Source organism: Pogona vitticeps, chromosome 3 (genome assembly GCF_051106095.1).
Source record: "Pogona vitticeps strain Pit_001003342236 chromosome 3, PviZW2.1, whole genome shotgun sequence".
NCBI classification, from domain to species: domain Eukaryota; kingdom Metazoa; phylum Chordata; class Lepidosauria; order Squamata; family Agamidae; genus Pogona; species Pogona vitticeps.
In genome coordinates, this window is record NC_135785.1 from 224,543,807 (window position 1) to 224,562,324 (window position 18,518).

The following is an 18,518-nucleotide window of genomic DNA, read 5'->3' on the forward strand; positions in this document are numbered from 1 at the left end:
ACTTTCCTCCCAAGAAGCAGGCGTCTTTTAATTTCGTGGCTGCTGTCACCATCTGCAGTGATCATGGAGCCCAAGAAGGAAAAATCTGTCACTGCCTCCACATCTTCCCCTTCTATTTGCCAGGAGGTGATGGGACCAGTAGCAATGCTGGCTTAGGATGACAGGAAAGAACCCCAAGGACATTAGTTTGAGGAAGGAAGTATTAGGATCTATGTTGCTAAACGAGTCCTCTGTGACCTGCTGCACTCTAGATACTTCTGACTCCAACTCCTATCCTTTCTGACCACTGGCCATGCTGACAGGTTTGATGTGAGTTAAAGCCCAATGATCAGAAGGGCACCAAGTCACTGGTGTCTGTTAAGACTATATTTTCCCTTGGATTATAGCCATGCAACTACTGCATAAGAGGATGTTCTTCAACAAAACCTTTTAAACTGGTTCTCTTTTTCAATTTTTTTAAATCCAAATATTTAGTCTGCCCTATGCAAAAGGCACATTGCAGATGACAGATGATGTGAAATAGGCATAAATAAACATGAAAACATGTTCCACGCGAGTACCAGTACTTATCACAGGCTAGCCATCAGTACAAGCTGGTTCCAAAAGATGCTAAAAATGGAAAGAAAGGATCATAATGCAGGAAAGTTCATATTTATTTTTGCCACTACATTCCATCGCCAATACATACCACACACAGAGACAAGCAATCTCAGAACAGACATTTTTTCCAGTATCAAAACATATTTTTTATCTCAACAAGGAGTGTTGAGTCAAAGTTTTAAGACAGGAATGTTTGAAGGTCATTCAAGAAAAGATCAAACGTGAAATATAAATGTTATTGGTATAAAAAAATGAGGAAAAAATTTAATTCCAACAGCTCTGCCTCCACAAACAATCTTTCATCTAATTTAATGAAAGAGTCAAGCTGCAGAAAACACAGTACAAGAATTATTTATATTTGAAGTTTCTAAGGGAATTGTACTAAATGGAAAATAAAGATTATTTTTTTTCACTAGCTTAGTTTTATTGCCTTATATGAAGGAAAATACTAGCATGTAAATTTAGAACAAAGGTAAACAAATTATAAGAAAAACAGCAAATGCCAAGTCACTTTTTCTGTGATCCTGAAGAATATTAACATATTTTTTTTAAAAAATATATCTGTTGTGGTGTTATAGGACTAACAGCATTCGAGGCAAAGGTTGCTTTCATACATAATGCTATGTCCTGCACCCAAGCCTCCCCTTTATCTTGAAACTTCATGTCCACTTCCATTTTAAATTAATTGCAGTGTCATGAATCATCTAAATATTAAATGATAGTTAATCCGAATGATAGTGAAAACAAGCCAGTTTCATACACTGTGGGGTGTGAAAGGCTGCTACTGTAGGTCTCCAGTTCTGACTCCTAGAATCAGGTCCAGCGGGCCATTCTGCAGCTCTTTGGACCTGGGATGAAATGGCGCCTGCCTGACAACGCAAAATTTCATTCTAATTCATTAATTGACGTTATTTCGCCTATTTATGTGCTTTAGGTTCTTCCTTGTTCTTTGATGACTCAGGTATACAGTGGACCCTCAACTTACAGACGGCTCGACTTACAGACTTTTCGAGTTACAGACTTCCCTGGCTGCAAAATTTAGGTTCGACTTGCAGCCAGAGAATCGACCTACAGACCAGAAAAACACCAAAATGGAACAAAAATGGAACAAAAACGGCTGGTTACGAGATCAATCGGTTTTCAATGTATTGTAGGTCAATGGAGACTCGACCTACAGACTTTTCGACCTGCAGACACCGTTTCAATACGGATTAATTCCGTAAGTAGACGGTCCACTGTAATTTTTTTCAATGCATTTTTAAAACTCTGAGGTTTGAGAGGTTTATTCTCGCACCTCTAGGACATGCCATGTAACCTTGCTCAGAAGCACTTCTGTCTTTTTCCCATTACCTTGCTTAAAGCGGTTTCTGCTTTTGCTCAAACTCAAACACTGGCCTTTAAATTTACCACTGCCTGTGTCACAGACACATCATTTTGCAGTTGCTGCAGGATGGCCCACCTGTAATACATCACTAGGTCTCAGGCTTTGTTCCTGTAATCTCAAGGAATGAAATGCTGCTGGCTCAGCAACTCTATTGAACTTGTCCTGTTTGAATTAATCTTAGTTCAGAATAATCAGTATTCATCCAAGTTCAAACAGCATAGCCAAACATAGGAGAAACAGAAGCAATATACTCCTCATGACAACTGCACCAGAGGATTGGCAGGAGCGGGGAGGTAAGCCCAAGGGAGGCTCCACTTATTCTTAAAATGCCGAATTTTGATTTTCCCTTCTATACAAACCAACCCATTATTGGCAAACAGCTGTAGAAGGGTCATTACTCAGTAACAGAGAAAGGGCCTTGCATACCATGTGATTCCAGGTTTGACTCTCATCATCTGCTGGATAGCTCAGTGGTTTAAGTATCTGGCTAAAGAGGGCGAGAGTTCAATTCATCTCTGTGCCTTCTCAACAGGGACTGTACTCAATGATCCACAGGGTCCCTTTCAGCTCTACAGTTATAAAATCGGTTGTTGTGGGTTTTTCGAGCTCTCTGGCCATGTTCTGAAGGTTGTTCTTCCTGAAGTTTCGCCAGTCTCTGTGGCCGGCATCTTCAGAGGACAGCACTTTGTCCTCTGAAGATGTCGGCCACAGAGACGTTAGGAAGAACATTAGAAAGAACAAACTTCAGAATATGGCCAAAGAGCCCGAAAAACCCACAAAAACCATTAGATCCCGGCCGTGAAAGCCTTCACGAATACAGTTCTAAAATCATCATCATCAGATAGACTTAGTAAAGACTTTTGTCACAAACCCTGAGCAATTGCAAGACAACAATACCGAGCTAACTAGACCAGTGGTAGACTATCTCAGCATATCTCCCTCTGTTCCTATTTAAGAACATTATACTGTAACTTGTTTTGAGACAGGCTTGAATAAAACAAACATCTCTTTTTCTAGAAACAGAATAATTCACAGATGTAAGTCCCACTCAATGCTACCTACCTCCCAGGAACAATGCAAACACTCAGAATAGTAATATTAGAATTGGCATTATTCCAAGAGCAACTCATAGCTTATAAAGTATTGGTCCCTTATCCTGGGCCCCCTTTGCTATGAAAACATTATTCTGCATCCTATAATAGACATAATAATGTCTAACAACTGATAGGGAAGTTGGCTTTGTAAACATTACAAACAGGAATTAGCACTCATGGGATGCTACCTTTACACGACTACACAAAAAGATATGTGTATAACGGCCAAAGTTTTGCAACAGGATTAAATATAGTATTGGGTTGTTGTTGGTTTTACAACAAAATTATAAATACACTGAAATTACTGCCTTACATTATTTGCAGAAAACAAGAATATCAAAAACAAATAATTCTGTGCATGTGTTATTTATTTTAGGTATACCACCAGCAGCACCATTAAAATATATGTCAACAATAATTTCCTACCTGGCTAGGTAAGTCAATAAGTTAGGTGCTTAGCTGTGGAACCAGAATTTAGGAGTTCAATTTCCGACTGTATATCCCAGAATAGCCAGGCTGTGTGACCTTGGACAAAGCTACACAGTCCCAGGATGCCCCCAGAAGAAGGGAACAGTAAACTACTGAGTATTCTTTATTTAGAAAACCCAGAAAAGGGCCACCATAAGTCATAATTAACTTGACAGTACACAGTTTTTATTTATGATGATGATTTCCTGGGACTTAAAGCTCAAATATTTTTCTCCTAATATAGGTGCACCTTTTTGTAGATTGCTTAAATGAACTAATATTAAATATACTAATGCAGTATCTTCATTTCACTAGAGCAGAAATATCATTTTTTGCTACGCTGGAAAATATTTGCACCTTTGTCAATGGGGTACTTACAGACAACTTTTATTCTGCAACTGCTCAGCTTTGAAAACAAAATTTTAGGAAGGGTTCAGTCATGGGTGGCTATGGTTTAAGAAGAAGGTCAAAGAAAAAAGTGAACCTTACCCTGTAACTCCAAGGTGAAGTGCCTCCTAATTACACCACTCAAGAGTTACAAATGGATTTCTGAATTCCCTTGATAACCATCATGTGTTCCAATACTGATTTGCCCCCATTTTTTACCTTACTATAGGATATGTGTATAGCTTAACATGATGAAGTGTGTGTGTGTACTCACAAGAGAGAGGGATATGAAAGAAACCTTTACTATTTATTGCAGAATAGATTGATGCAGCTTTCCACAACCTGTTGCTCTTCAGCTCTTTTGCATTAAAACTTCCATCAGACCTAGCTGTTAGGGGCAAAAGTCAATTGTAGTACAAAACATCTAGGGTGTAACAGGATGGGAAACAGCAATTTAATAGAACAGAAGTTTTTGATACCAGAAAAGGGGCTTGTCAGGGCTGTGTTTTGACAAGTGTGAATGGAAGTGAGCAGAAGAGGGTATCCTGTAAACCAGTGGTCTCCAACCTTTTCCCAACCGCGGATTGGTTGGGTGTGTGTGGTGCACCTGCGGGGGGGGGGGTGGAGCTTGCTTGTGCCCATGTGCATGTCACACTCACGGGGAGATGCTCGTGTGCATGCACACAGCATGCTCGCAGGGGGCAGAATGTGCTCAGGTGCATGCGTGCGATGGCACTCACAGGGGGATAGGAGATCTGTGTCCACACCCCGGTCCTGGATAGGCCGCGGACCGCTGCCAGGTTGCAGACTGGGGGCTGAGGACCTCTGCTGTAGACCATCCTGACTGCTGCCATTGGTGTTTTCAACATTCAGGCTGCATTTTGCTAAGTACAGTAAATGTGTTCAGTTTCTGGAGGGTTAGGATATAAGTTTAGCTATTAGTTCATTTAAGTCAGGGGTCTCAAAATCAATTTACCTGGGGGCTGCTGGAGGCAGAGTCTGGGTGAGGCTGGGCCGCATCAGATTTCCCACCAAGTGGAGCAAGAGCCCGAGGAAGCCACCCAGGAGTTTCCTTAGCCCAGCTGGGGCTCTGAGGAGGAGGAGGAAGAGGGGCATGAGAGCCCTCTTCACTGGCCACAACCCCCTCCTGCTCCTTCTTCACTACCATCACCAGCAGCAGCAGGACGAAGAAGCGGAGAAGGGAGGGAGTGCCAGCGACCGCCTAGTGGGGTGGGGAGGAGGGCAAGAATTCTCCTTGCCAAAGGAGAAAAGCCCCCACCGGTACCCGCAAAATTAAACAGAACGGGGCGGGGCCCCACAGGTGCACGCATGCATACATGCACACACACGCACGGAGGTCTGGCAACCTTCCTCTGAGGGCCCTCCTCAAAAAGAGGTGCACTCAGTAGCAGCAGCTACCGTCACCACGAAAGAGCCGAGGCGGCTGAAGCAGGAGGAAGAGGAGGAGGAGGAAGCACCACTGGGCGCTGAGGCAATCGCTGGCCAGGCTGGTGCTGGGGGTGCCGAGAGAGAAAGAGAGCCAAAACGCCACTTCCTGGAAGAGGTGGCAGCAGCTGCTGTTGGCGGCGCTTTTCAAGGACTGGCTGGGAGCAAGCTCCGTTCTCAGGCATTGCTCGGCGGCAGCTCGGGCGCTCAGGGAAAAGGGACGGCAGCGTGCCTTGCTCGCCAGCTCTCCCCGGGAACGGTGCCTCTTACACCCTCTATCCGGAACTGCAGCCTGCCAGCCGACAGACAGGTGGGCTCGGATGCAGTTCCGGATGGAGGGTGCAAGAGGCGTTGTCTTGGGAGAGAGCTGGCAAGCGAAGTGAGGCTTTTTTTTACTCTTGACAGCAGAGGACACATGGGTGCTTCGGGGGGGCAGGCAAGTCGGGGGCCACAACTATCATCCAGAGGGCCGCAAATGGCCCCCGGGCTGCATGTTTGAGACCCCTGATTTAAGCAATCTATGGAATGTGACACATTCCTATAAAAAAGAAGTTTTTATAGTATTTGACAAGATTTAAACAAAATCCAAATACAAGGGTAAGTAAAACAGCAATAACGCACTTAACACTACACATTTATCACTGTTTTGTCATAACACAATTTTCATCACCCACTTAAGAGTCGTTCAGTTGTTATTTGGTTGGGGCAAATTGTCCTCCTTTTACCCCACTCTCTTTTCTCTCTGCTTATCCTTCTCTCTCAACTTCCTTTCACACACATTCTCCCACACATCAAGACACACACTCTCACACATGCACAAAGCAGGCAATTGAGCAGTCGATCTCTCCCGCAGCCCTACTTCACTTGCTGGCCCCTACCTATGTGATACAAGTGGCAAAGGCACCATGTATACGGAGCTGCTGCTGTAGTTCCTTTTCTCTCTTGTTTCTTTCATTTGCTGCCCCTACTTTCCCTCACACACAACACGTACTCCCTCTTTTGTGTTTCTCCTTCCACTCTTTCTCTCCTCCACTCCTCTAGAGTCAAAGACTTGGAACCAGCTCAGCCTTTCATTTGCATTTTCCCCTATCCAATAAAGTATCATGTTATAATGACCCTGTTTCAGTTAGCACCCCATGTTCTATGAATATATCCTGAGGGCTAAGAGGGGTATTACGGTACCTTTTTTAGACCACCTAAATATCGCCCCAGAAAAAAGAGTCAGCTTTCAAGTCCAGCAGTAATCCTCTTGAGGCTGGCATTGCCAGGGTTGATGCTGATGACGGAAGAAACAAAACAATCCAAAAACTGGAATTTGGAATTTTCTGTTTCTCTCTCCCCACCCCCTCAACCTCAGTAATGCCTAGCCTGAAGCAGAGTCCTGTTGGATTCTAATGTTCCTATGTAGCTCTCCACTAACAGAAGACAGCACATTAAAATAGAAATGATATACTTTTGTTAGGGGAAGCACCCAACTTCCCCAGTTATCACACTGAGGGATATCTTCCTTACCTCCACTTTTAACTCTTGGACTTTAAAATGAGAGAACTGGTCAAAGCAGGAGTCCAAATACAGGGCAAGAGATATGGGTTTTAAATATACATTGCACATTTTGCCCACAGCAATGCTGAAGTATTCTTGATACTGTGTTCTATAAAGCTCTATTTCATTCTACTTCTTTTTCTTGCTTTTAAGAAGACTTACCAATTAAAACATGGCACGTTCATACCGGAACAGCACAAAAAACAAAATCCTTAACTTACAGCACAGAACATATAAATGCATATAAATGCAAGCAGCATGCCAGAAGGAGCTGACAATTATGGAAAGGACAAACACGCCCCATATGGCATACATGCAAAACTTTGACAAAGATCACTGCAATATGTCTTTCTGCTTCCAAATATGTATTTAATGATCACAGAAAAGTCATGAGCTAGTTTGGGAAAGTTTACCACCTCAAAACACATCTTTATATCAGAAATCTTTAATTCTAAAGACCAGAAGGTGCAGAAATTCCACAGAAAGGTTGAATGGTTTTATTGTGACTGCGGCCTAGAACTATTAATTTAAAAGCAAAAAATGTGCATTATCTGGTTTATAATCAGCTTGCTGTGAGGTTGTGTTCTGACACACTGATTAACCAGTAAGTTCTGTAGCAACTTAACACTAAAGGCCAGTTAAAAGTAACAACAACACTCAGACAGTTAAAGCAACTATATGTAAATCATGTCTTATCACTGGAAAATACTGTTCTGATAATACTGATTTTTCTGGTGTGGGAAAAGACAGGCAAAGGAAGTTGTTCTGATTTTTTCTTTTCCTCAAAGGAAACCATGTGGAACGCTGCAAAAGCAGTATCTTTCAACAAAATGTAACACTATGCATTTCTAATCGTCTCACAATCGCATTTTGTAGCAAGAAAATAATCTTTAACTGGACCTTGGAAAAGTAACTTTTTTCAAACTCCAACTCCCATAAATTCTCTGCCAGCATGCAGTTCAAAGACGTCATATTTCCTAAACTTTGTTTTCACTGCTAGTTTTGTTTTCCTCAAAGTATACATGCATTTCACAGAAAACATTTGCTGGTTTGCAAGACATTTAAACATATGTCTATCCAAAGAAAAAAGATAGCTGCTTTTTGAGATTCTGTTATTAATAAACACTTGTTTTTTCCATATCTGCTTATAAATCTGCTATGGAATTATCTGTATTCTTGAAAAGACAAAAAAAGAAGAAATTAATCTCTAATTCGGAACATATTACAGTATTCCATTCAAGGAACACAAAAGCTTTCAAAAATACAAAGTCAATATACCCTGGAATACTGTTAAATCAGCAAAACAATTTATAGTAAGATCCTACACATATTTACTGGGCATTTAATTCACCTGCATTCAATAGATGTAAACTCCAATAGGACTACAGCATGAAAACACATTCCTATGCTTGTTTTTACAGCAGTAAATCTCACTGTATTCAATGAGGCCTACTGCCCTGAAACCTCTGTTGAGGATTACGAGCTATACACTACCCTCTTAAAAGTAAACCATGAAAGAAGGAGCTAGCATAAGATACATATTTATATTTATTTTGCTATTTCACTTGTATGTTTTGTTTCAAACAGAAAAACAAGTTTGCTGCGCTACATTTTTAAAACAAAAATGATCAGCGGGCTGGAAACCAAGTCCTATGAGGAAAGGCCTTAAAGAACCGGCTATGTTTTGCCTTGAAAAAAGCAGACTAAGGAGAGATATAATATAAAATACTTGAATTGTAACTCTATAGAGGAGGGCATGGTCTGTTCTCAATTATCCCAGAGTTCAGGATATGTAATAATGGGCTCAAATTACAGGAAGACAAATTTTGGCTGAATATAAGGAAAAACTTCTTAACTGTTAGAACAGTATGACAATAGAATCGATTATCTCAGGAGGTACTGAATGCTCCAGCACTGTAGGCATTCAGGAGAAAATTGGACAACTATCTGTCAGATATCTTTTTATTTGGATGCCTGTATTGAGCAGGGTGTTGGACTTGATGGCCTAATAGGTCCCTTCCAACTCAATTATTCTATAATGCTATAAAGCGATTTATAAACTGTAAATAAAACAAATAAGATATGCTAATGCTCCTGTGCTTTTACATTAAAATTATATGAGTCCTGTGCCACGCATTTTTAGGACCAACGAATCATACACAAAGCATAACACTCTATGGCAAAGGCACACCACACATACACAAAGGACAAGGAGGAACGACACTATTGCAAAGTGGGGCAAGAAGGCCTAGCAATATAAAAGATAAGCATGTCTCTTACAATTAAGACTCAAAGGCTAATAATAAGCTACAGTGGAAAGGGTAAAACATCTAATCAGCAGATGATCTACCTCCAACTTGTAAGGAACAGGCGAAGCAAGATGATGAATCATCTATTCCTGAAGAGCCATTATTACTCTCTGTAGACAGCAATCCACTCCCACTTCTATTCATCCCGAATGAGGTAACTGTCACATCTACGTATGAATTTCTACTAAGGAATTATGTGCCAGAACATCCCTTTAAAGCTTTTTTAAAAAATGTGACAAGTTCCTTGTCTTGGAAGACTGAAATTCATCCTTAACAAAGTGTTACCCTTTTTAATGTCTTATTTGCATCCATTTATTCTCATGTTCGGAGACAGTCTGCTTAGCATAGTGTACATGGTACAGAAATATTCTTGATACATGAAGTCTGTGATATCACTTTAAAAATACACGGATGGAAGAATGCTTAACAATTGCTGGTTTGGCTGTTGTTTGCTTCTATTATGTTTTTTCACTGCATTCATCTTTAATACAATAACAGATTTATCTTTTTAAGTGAACAATGCATTTGTTTTCTAATTTTATCCTACCGGTGCCTTGGGTCCTTTTTTTTGGGGGGGGGGGGGGAGGCAGGATACACAACAAGCTATTAAATAAACAAAGAGGCTACAATAATAGCAGGTAGACATATGTTCTTGACCACTCTTTCCTTGCTGTGAATACTCATAGGTTACATTCCAACAGGATTTTCAGATAAAACACTGAAACATTTCTTTGTTTCTTATACAGTGGGGTCTTGACTCGAGAACTTAATCCGTACTGGAAGGCGGTTCTCAAGTCAAAAAGTCTGTAAGTCAAGTCTCCATTGACCTACAGTGCATTGAAAACCGATTAATCCCGTAACAGGCCGTTTTTGTTCCATTTTTGTTTTTTTCTCGTCTGTAAGTCAATTCTCAGGCTGCAAGTGAAACCTAAATTTTGCGGCCAGAGAAGTCTGTAACTCAAAAAGTCTGTAAGTCAAGCCATCTGTGAGTCAAGGGTCCACTGTATTGGTCAAGAAAAAGTGACGGGATACACTGGGCTAAGCTCATCCAGAGATTGATATGCAGTAGTACCTGTACTGAACTGGACAGATAAGGTAACAGACAGATGCTGGAAAGGGGCTCCAAAGCATGAATAATTAGTACAGTGGAACCTCTACTTACAACGTCCCTACCTATTAACAATCCAACTTATGAACAGCTCCATTCGCAAAATTTTGCTTCTACTTGCAAACGGAGCTTCAACATACGAATGAAAAAAGGCAGGGGAAAAGGGCAGGACATTTAAATTTGCTAACTGTTGGAGGCGAAGAGGCTGCTTCTTTGTAGCTCTTTTGCCCCAACAGTTAGGAAAAGGGAGGCTTGGCCTCCTGGGCTTCCACCGCTGCTGCTACCGCCTCCGGGAGGCGAGCCACTGGACCATCCTGGCTGGGCTCAGCCTCCTGGGCTTCCAGTGCTGCTGCCCCAGGCTTTCCTGGGGTAGACCGGGCCTATCAGGGGAAGCCTGGTAGGAAACTCTGGCCTGGCAGCAGATGGTGGGAGAGAAAGGCAGCGCTTGCGGCGAGCCCTGGGAAAGCCTCCCATGACGGCGGAGAAGCAGAGCAGCACGGGAGAAAGGTGGTGCTTGCTGTGAATCCCGGGAATGCCTCTGATGGCAGCAGAGAAGCCTTGGCCCGGCAGCGGTGGCTGGAGCCCGGGAGGCCTCCTGGCAGCGGTGGTCTCGGCAATGGAGGTAAGGTGCTGCTTTTTGCTTTTTTAAAACTTTTTTTGTCTTTTGCAGGTGGGATTGGGCAGGTGGGGTTATATTTCTTTTTTGGGGGGGATTTGTTTTGTTTTTTGCAGCACCAGTGACTTGCAGTGTTTTATTTTATTGGGGGGAGGTATTTTTCTTCAGCCAGAACAGATTAATCGGTTTTCAATGCATTCCTATGGGAAACAGAGGTTCTACTTATGAACGTTTTAACTAATGAACATCATCTGGGATGGATTAAGTTTGTAAGTAGAGGTTCCATTGTACAATAATTAGTACAATCATTTGGAAATCGCCAGTTGTGTGTATCCTTCTTTAAAAGGCCAGTTGTGTGTTTTGTTTTGTTTTTAAAATGATACACAGGGACAGCCACACTTTCCAGCAACTGAAATCTGAATACAGTAGTGTCTCGCAAGACGAATGTAATTCGTTCCGCGAGTAGCGCTGTCTTGCGAAAAAATCATCTTGCAAAAAGCGGTTTCCCATAAGAATGCATTGCAATGCATTCCTATGGGAACCTTGAAAGACAAATGAATTTTTTTTCGTCTTGCGAGGCATCGGTCTTGAAAAAAAAATCTTGCGAAGCACAACCATAGAAGAAACCGTCTTGCGAGGCACCATAGCAATAGCAAAAACCATTCGTCTTGCGGGTTTTTCATCCCGCGAGGCATTCGTCTTGCAAGGCACCACTGTATTGTTCAAATGAGCTATCTACAAATAACTGATGATGTCAATCTTCTACATTGTGAAGGCCTTAATAACAAAAATTGAAGATATCCACTATCCAAACCATGGCTTATCCAACATAAAAGACATGGTTAATAGGAAATATTGCACATATATCTGCCAACGATGTTACCGGTAGTCAAGCTAAACCCAAAAGTACTCTAGTCCATTTTTACATTTACTTCTCTGGCCCTATGAGCCCAGATTGATCAGAGCTAGAGGCTAGGAAAGTTATTTATGGACAATAGCTCTCAAAATCCCCATCAGCATGGCTGGCTGGGGATTCTGTACTCCAAAAAGCAACTTTCCCAAGCTCTGATTATGTTGACTGTCCATATATGCATCATCCTGTTGCCAGCACTAACTCTTCATGAAGACAGGGGTGGAAAGTATGTATGCCCCCGGGGTCCAAATGCAGACTCCAGTCTCCCAGCATCCCAACTTCTAAACTTTTTTTAAAATGTTGGCAAGAAACAAAAGGGGGTGAGAAATCCCTCCTGTATCATTTAATGCACATGGGGGCAATTTCACTATGTTTTGAGGGCGCCTCAACAACTCCTCCATTCCTATCAATCTTTTAAAAAATAATAATAAGGTGGGGGGGCGCTACATGGCATATTTTCAGTAACCCAATTTTGTAAGAAAAAAATGGGGATGGGGGTTATGGGAGCAGCCCTCCAAGATTTTCAAATGAGTGTACGTTACGCTTAGACCTCTGTAGGCTGCCAGCTCTTCTCTTTGGAAAGCTATCCAAACTAGGGAATGCTATCACATTTGCTCCCAAGTGAGGAGATGTTCTAATTTGTTGCAGAAAAACCCAGGAACCCTCTTGTGCCACCTTAAAAATTAGCTAATATTAGTTGGCGTGAGCTTTCATGAACAGCAGTCAGCCCTCTCTCTTCAAAGATGACCAGCTCCATCAGATTCACCATCTAGGGATGGTAGCCCACTTCATCAGATACAGGGAGGGTTGCGTCACATAGCACATTGTCAGACACATGTCTGGGTGGTGGGTATTATGATAATAAGTCATAGTACTTTTTGTATTTCTGCATTTCACTTCTCTTCAACAGCCACCGATTACAGTCCAAATACAGACAATCATTCATCAAGAGGTTTGACAGGAGGCGTGGATTGCCATGCCATGCATAGTTTTATAATGCTCTGTTACGTCATGTCATTTGTCCTGAGCTAAGAGAACTAAAACTCTTCAGCCTTTTGTCATACAGAAGGTGCTCCCATCCCTCAATCACTTTTTTAACACAGAATCATAAAAACAAAGAATCACAATAATGCAGAGTTGGAAAGAGCCACCAAGATAATCTAGTCCAATCTCTGCCAATGAAAGAAATCCACAGCCAAAGCTTCCCTGACATATAGCCATCCAGCCTCTAATAAAAAGCTTCCAAGGAACAAGAATCCACCACGTTCTGAGATAATCCCTTCCACGTTCTGAGATAATCCCTTCCACGGTTGAAGAGCAACTGCTCTTTCTAATGATAATCAAAATCTCTCTCTCTCTCTCTCTCTTTTTTTTTTTTTTTGCAATTTGAATCCATTTGTTTAGGACCCATCTTCTGGAGCAGGAGAGAACAAAGTACATTTCATCTTTGTTGTGATAGCCCTCCAGATATCTGAAGATAACAAGCATCTCAGCTCTTTCTCTTCTCTTCTCCAGGCTAAACACATCCAAGTCCTACTTATGTTCTTCACAAGGATGGGCTTTCAGACCATTTCCCATCTTGGTTGCGCTTTTCTCGACATGTTTGTTTGTTAATATGCTGATCAAATTGGGGTGCTCAACGTAAAACATAATATCCAAGTCAGATCTGACCAAAACAGAAATTACCCCCTTTTTGGTTTTTGTCCATCTCTATTACATCCTTCTTGCTATCAGTTATCAAAATTGTACATAATATGCCAACTGGAGCTGCACCAAATCAATTCATAGTTCTTTTCTTAATAATTCTCAGCATTATTATTTTTTCTCTGTCACCACGTATTAAATAAACATTTTTGGTGAATTTGTTCATCATAACCTCAAGATCTCTTTCTTCAGTCATCATAAGCAGTTCATCTCCTGACAGAATATATGTGAAGACAAAGTTAACTTTCCTATGCCAAATCTCATTCATTCATTCATTCATTCATTCATTCATTCATTCATTCATTCATTCATTCATTCATTCATTCATTCAACCCCACTTTTCCTCTTAAAAAGAACTCAGAGCTGTTTACATCAATACAAGACAATATTTTAAACTAAAAAAGTATACAAATACTAAGAAGGATCAAACAAATTCTACTCTGAGGAACTGTAAACAAAAGCAAAAAACACACACCAAAACACATTCAATGCAGTAATGTATAACAATCTGTTTAAAAGCTCCACTTGGCAGTCACTAACTGAATGAAAGCTTGCCTGAAGAGAAAGGTCTTTGACTGCTTGCAGAATGATAATAAAGATGAGGCCAGCCTGGTCTCCTGTGGGAAGGAGTTTTAAAGTCTGGGAGCAGCAATGAGAAGACCTTCTCCTGTGTCCTCACCAAACCCACCTGGGAAGAGAAAGGCCTGTCCTAATGATCTTCACCCCCAAGCAGGCTCATAATTGCCTTTTTGTTGTCTGGTTATAACCAGAGTGTATTAGATCTAAAAGCAATGCAGTCATACTTTTCACCAACCTGAATAATCTGGCATCATCCACAAACTTTGATACCAATAAATCCAGATTACTCATGAACAAGTAGGAAAACACCCCATCCACTAGAATTATCTCTATCCCTGTGTAAAAATTCCTGAACATCATTACTTTACTCTGTATGGATTCAATTTCAATTGCTTAAGCTCCATTCATATGACCCTAACCACCAGACACTAGTTTCAAAGAGTCTTCCACTGGTCCTGGAGCAATAGAAAATGGAGAACAGAGACAGGTGTGCTTAGTCCACTGAGAACACTTTGGTTTGAAGCAATGGACAGTTTCTCTCTAAACAAGGAACCACTAACCACTAAACCTGGAGAGGGCAGTTCGTGAAAGAATCTCACAGGTTAGCAGCCAGGAAATTTATACAGCATTATTTTCTCAGTGTGGCCAGCAAATACATTCGGAGCAATTCAAAAACCTGTGTGTTCTCCGAATGGAAAAAACAGTGTAGCAACAGGTGGAGATCTGCTTTGAAGCATGGTGCTAAGAGGCTAAAGGCCTCCTGGTTGATTTCTAAAGTGGGACTATTGAAGCAACATGGTCTTGTTTCTGACTTGGTGTACCAAAACCAGAAACAAGACCGGAGGGATCAGATGAGGTTGCATAATAAAAAAAATAGCTAGAACCGTACAACTGTCCACCTTACCACATTTTGCAGGTAACTATTTTTGTTGCTCTTGCTGTGGAAAGTCAAAGCTCGAGACTGGAGGAAAACACAGGGGAGTTGCTCAACACCACTAAATATATGTAATGCATCTACTTTGCAAAGTGGCCTTCCAGAACTTGGTTCTCTATTGATAAATTGGATTTAGGAGACAATCCTAAATAGCCACGATCGTCAAGGGGCGATTGACCTGACACCAAGCCAACTAAAACCTCTGCTGAATCCCACACCCTCCCGTTGGAAATGACTTAGGGCAATTTCCATCTTGGACTAACTCTTTACCTGCACAGTGGCTGTGAGACTGGGCCGAGCTAGGTTTCGATCTGGTGAAACCCAGTCCCTCCTGCACTCCTCTCCTTCTCCACCCCTTTTCTGGCTCTTCTTCCGGATGATCTCAGCCAGCACAGCAGTTGTTTCAGCAGATCAGTTATGCCAAAAGATCTGAGATCAGCCAGCATAAGGCAATTGTTTCAGCACAAGGGCAGTTGTTCCAGCACAGGGTTAGCTGTGTTGACAATCCCACTCAAGCTGGTGCATCTTTGAGTTTAGATCGCATTGTAAAATTCCCACAATCCCCCAGGCACATCCCCCAGCAGCAAAGGCTGCTGTTCAATGTTTCAGTCTTTCTTAGTGGAAGATACCACTAACTCCAGCAGGGCTGGGAAGAGGACACAACAAGATCTGCTGATAAATCACTGGGGAATTTGCAGTTGATCACCAATGAGTTCTGTCCTCTAGCCAAAACTGCTCCCCAAATTAGCCTGCAAAAATAAAAAGGGTTCCTAAGGTTCCTCTTTCTTTGTGAAATGACAGTGATAAAAATAAGTAAGTAAGTAAGTAAATAAATAAATATGGCTGATATACACACAGATGCGCCCTGATCCTTTAATTCTAAATGTATATCCAACCCTCTTTCTAAGCCACTCTTTTGCACTCTGCTCCAGATGGTGGATATTAGGTTTATAGGGAAAAAAACAAAGTAGACCCTGCAAGCTTGCTTGCAAGTCCTTCCCCTTCCAAAAGTCACGCTGGAAGATACTAGAAGCTGTCTTTAGCAGATGCACAAATCTCTCTGGCTTCCACTTAACTGTACTTTTTGCCTGGAAATGTGTAAACTGTTTAAGGCCCCCAGTTCCTCTTCAGGCACTGCATCAGAAGAGCAAAAAGCAGTTGCAATTCTGTGTATCCACTTAAGGGAGCCACTTGCTGGGATACGGGCCGTCAAGAGAGTGCACAAAGCTGCCTATCACCCAGTTATCCTATGTTCTTGATGGTGATAAACTCCACTCTCCCAGATCATAGTCCAGCCATCCATCCACTAGATATAAATAGAGGGTTGGGAAGATGGCACCCTTTTTTAAAAACACTCTGATTGTTATTTTACCAAAGAAGAGCTTAGTTATATCTTTAAAAAATAATGGATTTGTCATGCCCCAAAGTTGTTTGCAGTATGTTACCCTATGTGGAAGTGGCAGGGGTGCAAAAAGGAGGGACAACGAAGAATAGCTGTTCATGCATCTGATGAGTCCAAAATGATTTGGCAAACTAAATCTGTTAGTCAGGAAGGTGACACAGAACTTTCTCTCTGGGTGTGTATTTGTTGCTGCAACAGACTAAAACAACCCCTCTAGAATGTATTCCCATGTTAAACACCGATGATTGCATTCTGGATCTGAAGCACAGGTTCTATCTCCCGTTTTGAACTCTCCTGATAATAACAATAACTAGTGTACTGGTGTTCAAATACAAGCAGTAAAATTGCACCTTCATTTGCGTTCGCCTCCTGCAGAGAAACTCCCTAATGCTAAGTTGAAGAGAGCATCACCAGCCAGATCCAATTTGTGAATGCGCAGATGCTGTGCTCCGGCTTCCCAGAGTGAGAGACAATGGAGCACAAAAAGCTTTGTTCAGCAGATATAGTTATAAAGTGAAAATCAAGTGGGATAACATGCAGAAGAGGGAACCCCCGCACATGGAAGTACTTTAAAATCACATAATAAAAGGGGGAGAGGAAACTGCATAGTGCTGTTTTCATAAAATCCGTTTCAAGGCAAGGGCTAATCCCCCTCCAGCTACAATAGGTTCCTAACCAAAGCTCGGGTGACTGCTTCTCAGCGGAAGCGAAGAGTTTACATGAAGTCCACAGTCCCTAGGCTGTAAAATAACAAAAACAAAACGGGAGTGTGATCCTCGTTTTGCTACAGGCAATCTAAGCCCCACCCCCGACCCTAATCGTCGAGAAAAGCGGCAAGCCGGAGAACAAAACCGCGACAGATTGCTAAATAAAAAGACATTAAGAGTTGACGCACGGGACGCAACCAGTAGAACAGATCTTGTCTCCCGAAAGGAAAAATAAATCTGTCCCTTCTTGAGATTAAAAGACCCCGGAACGAGGGGAGAACATTGAAGCGCCCCTGGAAGTGCTTTCCTTTTCGAGAGATGCTTATCGCTCACGCCTCTCCACGTTTTTTTTAAAAGCCGCCAACTCCAGGGCAAAGTTTCACGTTCTCCCTTTCGGTTTGGTTTCCGGACTTGGCGCGCACCGCCCGCCCGCCCTCTCCGGCTGCCCTCTCCTTGCCCCACAACACCGGCCGTAACCCGATCCCTATGGGGGGGGCTCTCCCCCCACCTCGCCAAAGCCTTTGCACCCCCCCCCGTTGCTTGCGCGCCCGCCGCTGGATAAAAGCTGCCCGCACACTCACCGCCTCGCCTCGCCCGCCCGCCTGCCAGCCGCACATCCTGCGCCTTCCTCGGCCACTCCAGACAGACTCCCCTCCCGCCTCGGACTGGCCCTTCCCGGCCCCGAGAGGACCCTCCTCCTCTTCCTCCTCCTCCTGCAGACACCGCCGAAGGAACAATCGGCCCCGCCCATCAAGGCATCCCACCGCCTCGGTCCTTGCACGGAAGAAAGCTGCCGCCCCTTCTGACGACAATGGCGCCTTCCCTCGGGGGACGAAGTTTAGCAAGGCAGGAGAGGAGGGGAGAACGGGAAGGGGGGAGGGAGGGAGAGAGAGAGAGAGCAAAAGGAAGGGAGGAAGGATGGAGGGATTGATTTTATCGTCTCAGGGTAGAGCTCGGGGGTTGCAGTGCTCCGCCTGCCTCCCTGGGAATAAATGAATTCCAGGGGAAGTTGCGTGGTAAGCGCAAAGCAAAGCTCTCGTGGCGCCGAAAGGGCTCGGGGCGCGCGGCATTAAGTTTTCATGAACTTCGCCTTGCCTCTCATTAGCGCAGTAAAGCAGCGATGCTGCACTCACTTACACTTGGGAGTAAGCCTCATTGAACTCGATGGGTTTTACGTCTGGACCCGCCAGCCGAAAGATTCTCCTCCTTTTTGTGTCTGGGAAACTCAGCCCCGTAGAGTTTAACGAGCGCGCGGGCGGACACATTTGAGAGGCGATTTCAGACGTGCAGCAGGAGAGAGAGAGGACTCGACGGGCGACCGAGGC

At 42.9% G+C, this 18,518-nt stretch overlaps 1 protein-coding gene across 9 annotated transcripts in view; it reads right to left on the reverse strand.

Annotated features, from left to right (window-relative positions):
- PHLDB2 (pleckstrin homology like domain family B member 2) overlaps positions 1 to 18,461 on the reverse strand; it is a 99,660-nt gene extending 81,199 nt beyond the window's left edge. For 3 of the 9 annotated variants that reach the window (XM_072993946.2, XM_078389842.1, XM_072993944.2), the window contains exon 1: positions 17,775 to 18,033. The gene's annotated coding sequence lies outside the window, so the exon portion shown is untranslated. Of the gene's footprint in view, positions 1 to 17,774; positions 18,036 to 18,330 lie in introns of those variants that run through there. The other 6 variants (XM_078389839.1, XM_072993941.2, XM_078389843.1 and 3 more) reach the window with 4 other exon arrangements.
- Positions 18,462 to 18,518: the final 57 nt, after the last annotated feature.